Consider the following 12,349-nt stretch of genomic DNA (forward strand, 5'->3'; position numbering starts at 1 on the left):
AGTTGGTTTTGTCCTGGAATATCTTGGCTTCTCCATCTATGTTGATTGAGAGTTTTGCTGGATAGCATAACCTGGACTAAAATGTGTGTTCCCTTAGGGTCTGTATGATGTCAGTCCAGGATCTTCTAGCTTTCACAGTCTCTATTGAAAAATGTGGTGTAATTCTGATCAGTCTGCCTCTATAGGTTACCTGTCCTTTTTCTCTTACTTCTTTTCACATTCTTTGTTTTGAGCATTTGTTGTTTCCACTAGTATGTGTGGGGAAGAATTTTTTTCTTGTCCAGTCTTTTTGGGGTTCTGTAGGCTTCTTATATGTTCGCGGACATCTCTTTTTGTAGTTTACAGAAGTTTTTCCTACAATTTTGTTGAAGATGTTTACTGGGCCTTTCATTTTGGAGTCTTCGCTCTCTTCTACACATATTATCCTTAGGTTTGGTCTTCTCATTGTGTCCTGAATTTCCTGGATGTTTTGGGTTAGAATCTAATTGATTATTACATTTTCTCTGACTGTCTTTCAATGATTTCTGTGATATCTTCTGTTCCTGAGATTCTCTCCTCCATCTCTTATATTCTGTTGGTGATACTAGCATCTATGACTCCTCATGTCTTTCCTAGGTTTTCCAAATTCAAGGTTGTCTACTTTTATAATTTCTTCATTGTTTCTATTTCTCTTTTCAGTTTCATTACCTGGTTGTTTGTGTTTTTCTTTAGATCTTTAAGTGATTTTTTGTATTTTCTCTTTAAGGGCTTCTATTTGTTTGTGTATGTTCTCCTGTAATTGTTTAAGGAATTTATTCATGCGCTTCTCGAAGATCTCCATCATCATTGTGAAGTATGATATTAAGGCTAAATCTTGGTTTTCTGGTAAGTTGGGATATCCACTATTTGCAGTGGTAGAAGAACTGGGTTCTGATGTTGCCAGGTTGTCTTAGTTTCCATTTCTTAGAGTCTTGCACTTGCCTCTTGTCATCTTGTTATAGATGATGTTAGGAGATCTTTTTGTCTCTTACTGGAGCTTGTCTCTCTTGTGGGTCTGTGGACCACTGTTTTCCAGAGAGAGATTGTTCCTGGGTGTTCATCTTTCTGGATAGGCTGTGAGTTCCAATGGCAGAACCCAGTCCTGATGCAGCTGGGTCATGTCTGGCCTTGAACCAGAAGTGTGAGCACCCAGGCAGCACCACCACCTCCTCTGTGAGAGTTCTGGGGGGGGGGTCTCACGAAGTTTACAGTTGGCACAAGAAGTTGACTCACCTCTCTACTTAGGATAGAGAGCCTTCCTACAGCTCTCCCGAGCAGCCAGCAACCTGTGGGCAGGCTGTCGGTCCTGATGAAACTGGAGCAGGTCTGGCTTTGGGCCATAAGTGTGTCAACTGTTAAACCTTCATCTGGTGGTTAAACTATTAGGAGACTGAAGTCTGCAATTTGGAAGGGTTTACATCATAAATATCAATATATACTGAATAAGAAGCTGGAGTGAGGTTTTTTGGTTTTTTAGTTGGAATGTTGTTGTTTGCTTTTGTTTGTTTGCTTCATTGTCATTCTGGATGGCTGATTTACTAAAATTCCACTGCTGTACATTGTTGTTTGTTCCAAAAAAAAAAAAAAAAAAAACTAAAAGAATAAGCCTGAAATCTCTGTAATGTGACCTTGTCACATGCAGGTTCTCCTATAGTACATTCTTCATGAGGGGCTGAGTTGACTAGGAAAGGTGACAGTTGTATGTACATTAACAAGTAGGAGCCCTGTCAGCCTTCCAGGCATTGAGTCATAGAGCTCAGAGATGTTCAAGACACTTCTCAAACAGGACATTTTCCTTCTCCCTTTCCCAGTCAATAAAGCACCACTTTGACTTTTTAGGAAACTCTTAACCTCATTATTCAGGGATGTTGCATGGCCTAGTAACATCCTGCTTCAAGCTCAAAGCACAGACTATTCATACATATTTGGCATGAAGGCAGCATGAGACCCCTGGTAGATGAATCTTTTCCTTTGGAAGGGACATTCTTGTATGGCATTGGGCATTCATGCAGTAGAATTCTAAGAAAACAACTCCACCTGCAAATGTCACATGTCACTAAGTCTCTGCTCATAGCCATATATATATATATTTACCATCCTACACCAGTTGGTGGTATTTGTTGTTGTTGTTTTGTTTTTTTTTAGTGTGTGTGTGTGTGTGTGTGTGTGTGTGTGTGTGTGTACTTAAAGTTTATTCATTCTGAATGGACACAATATCTTCTGAAACAGAAAGCCAATTCGTGTAACAGAGCCTTTTACTTAAATTGTACATGTAAGTATTTACATTTCAAATGTTAATTAGTTGTCCTTAGTTGAACAATGATGTACAAATGGGTCACTTTTCAATTTTTTTTTGTATCTTTAGTTTTCACTATCCTCCACTGTATACACAGAATATCTAACATATACACATTAATAGTTAAATTAAGTGAATAATTCAAACAATAAAGGCACTAAAATTAATTTGAGAATTGGAAAGTCATATGACAATAGAACTCTGTATCACTGTCATTAACTCTTCTCTCTCTACTTACTACTGATTTGGGATATATGTATGAGAGTCAGGTTGTTAAAGGGATGAGTTGAAGCACTCCAGGGCCTTGTTGATGTACCTAAATTGGACAAAGAGTGCTGCAGTCCAAGACAGCCAAGAGCATCTGGCACAGGCAGAGGGGCTCTCTGAATCAATGGATTATTGTGAAAGATATCTTGGGCTGCCAGCTCAATGCCCTTGGTGTAAGGCACAATGAAACTACCCAGCAAAGAGCAGATGTTGATGTAGACCATGATGCGGATGGCTTTGTGGGCTTGTTCAATACAGCAGATCAACAGCAGCAGCATGAGCAGCACAATGCATAGGTAGCCCACAAACACTGGATTGGTTGGCTTTTTCTCTAACTCATTCTGAGTTGTCACATTCTCAGACTTTTGAGAATGGATAATCAGCATGACTGAATCTATACAGCTTAACAGGCTCCACAACATGCCCAAGATGTTAAGTTTTTCCTTCAGAAGAAGCTAAAACAGACCCAAATGGTACACGAGAACATTTAATGGAATCACCAGGAATTTAAGGACTACAGTATAAGCTATGAAGTTTCCAATCTGGCCAATAGCCATTGCAAATTTTGTTAAGCAGTAAATACCTCATCTTTTAATTCACAAAATTCCCTTCTACAGCATAAAAGTGATGCTTTTCACTAAGTTCAATACCACAGCCATGCCCAGGCTGAGGGACATAACAGCTACCTTCTGCTATGCACCCCCAGCCCAGCCTCTGCAGCCACCACTACAGCCCTCCTCCCACCTTGCCCAATTTGGTTTGTACTGCTATGATAAAGCCCCATGAGCAAAAGCAACTTGTGGAGCAAGGAGTTTATTTAGCTGACATTTCCATGTCATAGTCCATAATTGAGATAATCAGGGCAATTTTTCAAGGAGGGAGCCTTAAGGCGATAACTGAAGTAGAAACCTTGTAAGAAGAATAGCTTACTGGCTTGCTCAATTTGTTTTCTTATGTATTCTAGGGGTATCACTGCCCAGAGTGCTCTGGATCCTCTTGTATCAAGAATTAATTAAGGAAATAGCCCACAGACATGCAATGGGCCAATCTGATGGGAGCAGCTCCTCAAATGATGCTCTCTTCTTTCATGCATCTCTTATTTGTGTCCAGTTGACAGAAATCAATCCATACAATTCTAAACACAGAATGAGGACATAATACAGTAAACTGGACTCAAAGGAATGACTATCCACCCAGGCTCCTTACCACCTATTCCTACACTGTTGTTTATTTATCTTTCCTTAGCCCAAGGTCAATAGAAAATTATGATACTCAAGAGCTCATTGGGCGAGTCTTGGATCTTGCTAATTACTGGAGAACTGCTTTCTGAAGTCAGCTTTATTCTATTTTAAAAGAAGCAGTTCGTTAAAAGTTCAGAAACTCTCATTGTCATTATCATGTGAGCTGCTGAACTAACAGTTAATTCTGTTAGTCATTTTTTTAAAGAGGAGGAGTTTAGTTCTTTAGAAACCATTACAATTTCTGCCAAATCTCAACTGCTGGTGGTCTTAATCACCATTCTCACTTCAGAAATCCCACTCCAGGCCCAATTTTATTATTATTTCACCATTAAAGCATGAATTAGAGGCCATGTGCAGAAAGAGAACCAGAGACACCAAATTCAGGTGTTTAATGCTACCTACAGACTGACAACAGACCATGGACTTGCCACACCTAGCCTCATGTCTGTCCTAGCAGTTCAGCCTCAGGCAGCAGCAATTTGACACCAGTGACTGACTTTTCCTTTTTTAGCCTTTTACTTAAATTGTACATTTTAGTATTTACATTTCAAATGTTATCCCATTTTCTCTCTCTCCTATGCCCTCTCCCCCTCCCCCTGCTTCTAAGAATATGCTCCCACTCCCACCTCATTGCCCTGGCATTCCCCTACACTGAAGAAACCAGCTATCTCAGGACCAAGAGCTTCTCCTTCTATTGATGCCAGACAATGCCACCCTCTGCAGCATTTGTGGCTGGAGCCATGGGTCCCTCCACGTGTACTCATTGGTTGGTCTTTTAGTTCCTTGGAGCTCTGAAGGTTTTGGTTGTCTGATATTGTGGGTGTAAACCCCTTCAGCTCCTTCAGTCCTTTCTCTAACTCCTCCATTGGGGACCCGTTCTCAGTCCAATGGTTAGCTGCAAGCATCCTCATCTGTATCAGTAAGGCTCTGGCAGAGCCTCTCAGGAGATATCCATATCAGGCCCCTGTCAGCAAGCACTTCTTGGCATCAGCAATAGTGACTGGGTTTGGTGGCTTCATGTGGATGGATCCCCAAGTAAGGTAGTCTCTAGATGACCTTTTCTTCAGTGACTGACTTCAAAGTTGCCTCTGATGTTTGCATTTGACTAGCTGATAATAGCCCTGGGAAGACTATTTTGTTGTTTTCTATAAATATTTTGTCAATTTTCCATTTTAAAAATAAGGGCATGATAAAAATTATTTGGAGTGATCATTATAAAAATGTAATAATTCAGCTTCTTTACATTCTACATACTTTAGTAGCAACCCACAGCATTTCGAGTGAACAATTTCTCCCATGCCCACACCATAGGTGGTCATGCACAAGGTGGCATACGTACACATTTGTACATGGTGTTTACCCACGGTAGTGCAGCAGAAGTGGCTATTCACCACAGTGTTCCAACCTCCTCACACAGAAGCAGTACCTTCTAAAGATGCCATGTTACCTTGTTCCTGTAAATGGTTACTGGCATCACATCCAATACTTCTTTAGTATAACCTGAACAAATTCTCAATTTATAATGTGGCCTTTGATTTGCTTAGATTTCTGGTACCTGATGGAATCAGGTTTATTGGTTTATACATTTCTAGAAAATTATCCAATCCGCATATATTTTCAGATGTAGTTAAAATTAAGTAGATATTCTTTTGAGTTTGTATTTGACATTTCTATGGTTTATTCACATCGTTGTTTTTCATTGTCCTTTCATTGGGTCATTAATTCTTATAGAGTGCATACTCTTATAGAATTCACTGCATACACACACATGTAACTTTGCTCATTGACACACATGCATGCAAGTGTACACACACACACACACATGCAAGTAAGTTCTGCAGATTACTGTGTGCACTGAACACGTGAAGCACAAGTGCAAAGGTAAGCTTCTGTGCACACACATATCTTCAAGTTAATTCAGAAGGTATTTTACCATTTCCCATTGTCATCTTCAGATTTTGCCTCCATAGCACCCAGTTTCCTGGGCTTCCTTTCCTAAGGTTGATCTTATCTTTTACTCAAACATTGAATAAGTATCTACTTTTTCTGACTTTTGTGAACAAAACACCCTTTAAAGCTCAAAACTTCTGTATCAGAGTGAATACAGTTTCAGTTACATGACATCATTTTTTACTGTTTTTCTAAGTCTGTGTTTTTTACTCATTTAGTTATTAATAGCTTAATTATTTTGACCTTCCCTGTATTTGGGATTTAGTTTGCTATTATTGTTATAACTTCTGAAAAAATAGTCATATCATGAATGTTAGTTTTTATACCTTTCTTAATATATGCAATTAAGAATACAAACTTCCCTCTAGACATAGTTTTGGCTACAACTCATGTTATAATATGTTATACATTTTTCTTTTTTGTTTTTATTGAATATTCTCTGTATTTACATTTCAAATGTTAACCCCTTTCCCCCTACTCCACTTGTTTACATGAAGATACTCCCTCTCCTAACCACCCTCTCCAAACGGAGCCTTGGCATTCTCTTACACTGGCAAAACTTGCCTTCACTGGATAAAAGGTCTCTTCTTCCACTGATGCTAGACAATGCTATCCTCTGCTACATATGCAACTGGAGCTATGGGTCTCTTTATGTGAGCTCAAAGGTTGGTGTTTTAGTTCCTGGAAGCTCTGGAGGTAGTGGGTTGATATTGTTTTTCCCATGAGGTTTCAGACCCTTTCTGCCTTTAGTCCTTTCTCTAGCTCCTTCATTGGGGACCTCGTGTTCAGTCCATGGTTAGCTGCAAGCATTCTAAACTGTATCTGTATGACTCTGGCAGGGCCTCCAAGGAGGCATCCATATCTGGCGCCTGCCAGTAAGCACTTCTTGGCATCAGCAATAGTGCTTGGGTTTGGTGGATTCATATGGGGTGAATCCCCAGGTGAGGTAGTCTGTAGAAGATCTTTTCTTCAATCCCTGTTCCTCTATTTGCCCCTGCATTTCCTCTAGTGAGTGCTTTGTTCTACCTTCTAAGAAGGACTGAGGTATCCACATTCTGTCCTTCCTTCTTTTTTTAGCTTAATAAGATCTGTGGATTCTTTCTTGGTTATTTAGAGCTTTAGGAGCTAGAATCCACTTAACAGTGAGTGTGTACCATATGTGTTCTTTTGTGACTATGTTACCTCACTCAGGATGATTGCTTCTAATTCCATCCATTTGCTTGCAAAATTTGTGAAGTCACCTTTTTTCATAGCTGAGTAATATTTCATTGTGTAAATATACCACATTTTCTGTATCCATTCTTCTGTTGAGGGACATTTAGGTTGTTTCTGCTTCTGGCTATTACAAATAAGGCTGCTAGAAACATAGTAAAGCATATGTCCTTGTTAAATGTTGGATCTTATTTTGGATATATGCCCAGTAGTGGTACAAGTGAGTCTTTAAGTAGAACTATTTCCAGTTTTCTGAGGAATCACCAGATTGATTTCTAGAGTGGTTGTACTAGCTTGCAACTACTTTGTCTGTTGTTGGAGGTGGAATTGTGTATGTAATTATTTTTCCTTTGGGGTTTGTTGTTAGATGATTATTTTCTTGTCTTTTATTTGGTGTGTTATTCTCCTTCTGTTGAAATTTTCCTTCTAGAATCTTCTGTAGGGCTTGATTAGTCTCTCTCTCTCTCTCTCTCTCTCTCTCTCTCTCTCTATATATATATATATATATATATATATATATATATATATATATATACACACACACACATATATATATATGGTTCAAATTTGGTTTTTCATGAAATATTTTGTTTTTTTCACCTATGATGATTTAGAGTTTTGCTTGGTATGGCAACATGGACTATCATTTGTGTTCTCTTAGGATATGCATGAAATCTGTCCATGATCTTCTGGCTTTTAGAGTCTCCCTTGAGAAGTCTGGTGTAATTCTTATAGGTCTGCCTTTATATATTACTTGGTTTTTTTCCCTTACTGCTTTTAATATTCTTTTTTTGTTCTGTGCATTTAGTGTTTTGATTATTATGTGATGAGAGGACATTCTTTGCTGGGCCAATCTATTTTGTTTTCTATTGGCTTCTTGTACATTTATGGTCATCTCTTTCTTTTGGTTGACAACATTTTCTTTTATAATTTTGTTGAAGTTTTTTTTTGCCCTTTGAACTGGGAATCATTGCTTTTTTTCTATTTCTATTATTCTTAGGTCTGTTTGTTTTTTATTCTTTTTTTAATTTTTTAATTATTATTTTGTAATCTTTTCTTTATAGTCTATTCATTATCCCCCTCCCAGTCCACCTTCCCACAGTTCCTTGTCCCATTCATCTTCCCCACTTCCCAAAAGGATGTTCCCCACTCCCTATATCTCCACCACTACTTAACCTCCCTACTCCCTGGGGCCTCAAATCTCTCAAGAGTTAGGTGTCTCTTCTCTCACTGAGGCCAGACTAAGCAGTCCTGTGCTGAATATGTGTTGGGACCCTCATATCAGCTGGCGTATGCTATTTGATTGGTGGCTAAGTGTCTGAGAGATCTTGGGGATCCAGGTTAGTTGAGACTGCTGGTCTTCCTATAGGGTCAACCTCCTTCTCAGCTTCTTACAGATTTGCCCTAATTCAAACACAGATTGTATTCTGTTGGTGAGGCTTGCATCTGTAGCTCCTGACTTTTTCCCTAGGTTTTCCATTTCCAGGGCTGCCTCAATTTGTTATTTCTTTATTGTTTCTACTTTCATTTTTAGGCCTTGGAGTGCTTTGTTCAATTCTTTCATGTGTTTTATTGTGTTTTCCTGTATTTCTTTCCTCTTTAAGGGCTTCTACTTGTTTAACTGTGTTTTCCTGTATCTCTTTTACTGAGTTATTTAAGATCTCCATTATCTTCTTTTTTTGACAACTTTATTTTAAAAAACAAAGATAAAGAACAAATTTAAAGCATTTTTGCATAAATGTATATGAATACATTTTTGTCAGCTTGGCTTTTTTTTCCCAAAGGTTTGATAGTGTGCACTGAGGTCTTACTAGTTACAATGAGCAAAAAGTACATGTAAAACAGGATGTAACCCGGAATTAGTCAAAGTTTTCTTGGTGTGTAAGGATTGAGCATAATGATTTTTTTTTCTTGAACATCACACAGTCTGTGAGTTGTTTCTGGGTGTTCAGAGCTTTCTGGGGTTAGTATCCCATTATCAGTGACTGCATATTATGTCTGTTCTTTTGTGACTGGGTTATCTCACTCAGGATGATATTCTCTAGATGCAACCATTTTCTTAAGAATTTGGTTAAGTCATTGTTTCTGATAGCTGAGTAGTACTCAATTGTGTAAATGTACCACAATTTCTTGATAGTGTCCTTAGCCTTACAGAAACTTTGCAATCTCATTAAGTCCTATTTGTCAATCTTTGACCTTAGAGCAGGAGCCATTAGTGTTTTGTTCAGGAAATTTTCTCCTGTGCCTATGAGTTCTAAGATTTTCCCTACTTTCTCATCTAATAGTTTCAATATACCTGGTTTAATGTGGAGAATGTCTCCATTATCTTCATGAGGTGAGATTTTAAGTCAGCACCATGTTTTTCAATTGCATTAGAGTATCCATAGCTTGCTGTGGTGGGAAATCTGGGTTCTCAGGGTGTCAAAGTATTTTATTGGCTTCTGTTGCTTATGACCTTGTTCTTGCCTCTAGCCATCTGGTTATCTATTGTGTTAGCTGGCATGGGTGACTGTGAGAAACCTGCCTCCTATGTTCCTGTTTTGCCCCTGATTTCCTGGGGAAATCTGTAGCCAGAGCTGCAGCCAATCTCCTGGGAGCCCTGTTGACTGATGCCCTGGCTCTAGTAAATTTTCTGGAGGCTCTCCAGACTTTACAGTTTTGAGAGAGTAAGACTGGCTGATCTGCTCCCACATAGGTATAGGCTGGAAGGGAGATGGCTTTTGTACATAGGGGAAATGTCCCCTGTCTTCTGGAGTACTGGGGTTTCCCAACTTCTTCAGTTATTTTGGTGGCTATCCTACCTGTTGCCCTGGCTGCAATAGATCCTCTGGGATACCTGCAGACTGTAGTTTTGGTAGAGAAGAAGAAACAGGCTCATCTCCTTTTAGTTATTATTAAATTGTCTTCTTTGAAAAATGCATTGTCCCCTAGAGCCACAGTGCCTGCTGTTAAAGCTCATGTGATTTCTCCTACTTGTAGTTTGTTATGCTCATTCTTATTTTGCTTACAAACTATGCCCTCCATCAAATAAATGCAGGAAGCTTTTCTGCAAGCAGTTTATGCTTTGCTTTGGTTCTGTGACCTGCAACACCATGTGACTTCTAAATGGTTTTCTGGCAGCCTCACTTCTTGTTAAGAATTTTGTCCTGGGTGTAGGTGTTGTTCCTCCTCTGTACACTTGTTTCTGTTTGGCCCAGTTTCTCTTTGCCCTAATAACTGGTTTCTGGTTTAACTGAATGTTGAGTCTTTGCCTTGATTTTGTTTGTTCCCTTCTGTGTTGCTTTTCCAGGCATTATAATTTGGAAAGGTTTGGTCTTTCAAAAGAATTAGTGTCTTTTTTAAAGAAAAGTCTGGAGAGACTGGGTTACCCAGAGCGGTTGCTTCAGATCAAGGCTTACCTTTATGCTTTGTCTCTTTTGCACATGTGTTTTTTCTTGCCCTATCACTGTCTGCCACGAGTTGGAGCAAACTGAGATCTTCTGTGGAATTACACCATCACATCCAAGGCAAGTGATGATATGAATGCCATGTCTTTAATAATTGGAGAACAGCTTTTCCAAGAAAGATCTGCCCCCTCTAATATAGGATGCTCAGTTATGGTGTTTCAATCATTTCTAGAAATTACCAAAGCCAGGTTTGGGGGAAAATGTTTGAAAATATTTGGTCTTGTGTCTGTTCAGTTGGTACCATGACAGCCAGTGGCATTTGCTATGTATGCACTCAAGAACCCATAGCTAAGTGAATTTTTGAAGGTCCACTAGTCACCATGAGAGTCCTAGGCCTCTCCTATAGTGTATGGATAAGTGATGGCTTCTTCTTCAAATGATAGTACATCTTCCTACATTTTCCATCCTTCCCTCAGCCTAGAAAAGAGCACTGTCCTTTTCCCTTCTTATTTGCTCAGCTGAACATGCTGCTATATGTCCATGCACCATAAACACAGTATTTAAACTGGGCAGATGCACCCAAGTACTGTACTAATGACCCCTGGTCTTCTTCATAGTGGCTCAATATCATTTAAGCTAAGCATTCTCAATCTCTGTGCACTTAGCTTACATACCCACTATGGTGTGTTTTTACCTCAGCCTTGCCATACAATATCTTGGCCCTGTTACTATTTACTTTCTTCTGCTATGATCTAATAGAAGGCAGGGTCTCATTTCAGCTTTCATCATCTGTTCACCTCTTCTCCTGACTTCTTAATTATTATTTTATTGCTGTTATAAGATACTCTTACCATAAGGATTGATTTGTGCTTTTGATTCTTTGGGGGTTTAGAGTCTATTTTGAGTGTTTTAAGTGCATATGAGTGCAATACATCCATATTGTGTTGATTATATGTTTAGTTGCTTTGCTCACTTTTAAAAGAAAGCACTAGAGTATTTTGACTGAATTTCTATTTGTCTAATTATGTCAGAGTTTTGTTTTGTTTTTAATATTGTTCATTTTTAATAATTTTATTCTATTATTATAAAATGTCTTTCTGCACTTGATATTACAGTTTTGGTCTTAAAGTCTGTCTTTGTAGTCTGATGTGGCAAATATAATCTATCTTTCTTTTGATTGTTTTGTATGTAACACCTTCTTACATACTTTTATTTCAAACTATTTGTATCTTTAAAACTAAAGTACATCCCTTTAGTAATTATATTTTTGGAGTGAATTTTACCCGTTATCTAACTTTGTATGTGTGTGTGAATGTGTGTGTGTATGTGTGCGTGTGCGCTTGTGTGTATACCTGAATGTGCATATACAAAAACAGAGGCCAGAGGATAACCTTAAGTGTCATCCTCAGTAATACTGCATACATTCTTTTAAGATAGTATTCACCCTGGCTTGGAATTTGTCAATTAAGCTAATCTGGTTGGCCAGAGAAAGCCAGAGAGATTCTCCTGCCTCAGCCTCCCAAGTGGCAGGATGACAAGTGTGTACCATGGTATGTGTAAGTTTTAGGTTGATGATGTGTTCAATGTTAGATCTTTGTATTTCCAAGGCAAGCAGTTTTATGACCAACCCATCCTATTAGCTTCCATTTCTGGAAGAGTCTAAACTATTTCTCAGTCTGCCTTTTCTCCTAGAGACAACAAGAATACAATACTTATTTTTTTTCTAGGAACATAATATAAAGTATTATTGTAGGCATAGCAAAAACATCTAAAACTATGGATATATAAGTCCATAATGTTTGCACATTATCACTTATCTCTTGATATATTGTTTACTAATTTTCTTTCAAGGTCGAGGAAGTCATTAGAAACTGTTTTATAGAGGCTAAGAGATAAGCCTTTGTGCATGCCTTACAAGATTATCTAGATTATATCAAATCAAGTAGGATGATCCAATTTAACTACACACACCACAGTCC

At 38.5% G+C, this 12,349-nt stretch overlaps 1 pseudogene across 1 annotated transcript; it reads right to left on the reverse strand.

Annotated features, from left to right (window-relative positions):
• Positions 1–2,587: 2,587 nt before the first annotated feature.
• Positions 2,588–3,138, reverse strand: LOC308431475 (magnesium transporter NIPA1-like; annotated as a pseudogene). Its single transcript has one exon. The product of its transcript is annotated as a magnesium transporter NIPA1-like (transcript).
• Positions 3,139–12,349: the final 9,211 nt, after the last annotated feature.

Source organism: Micromys minutus (genome assembly GCF_963924665.1).
Source record: "Micromys minutus genome assembly, chromosome: 17".
NCBI lineage: Eukaryota > Metazoa > Chordata > Mammalia > Rodentia > Muridae > Micromys > Micromys minutus.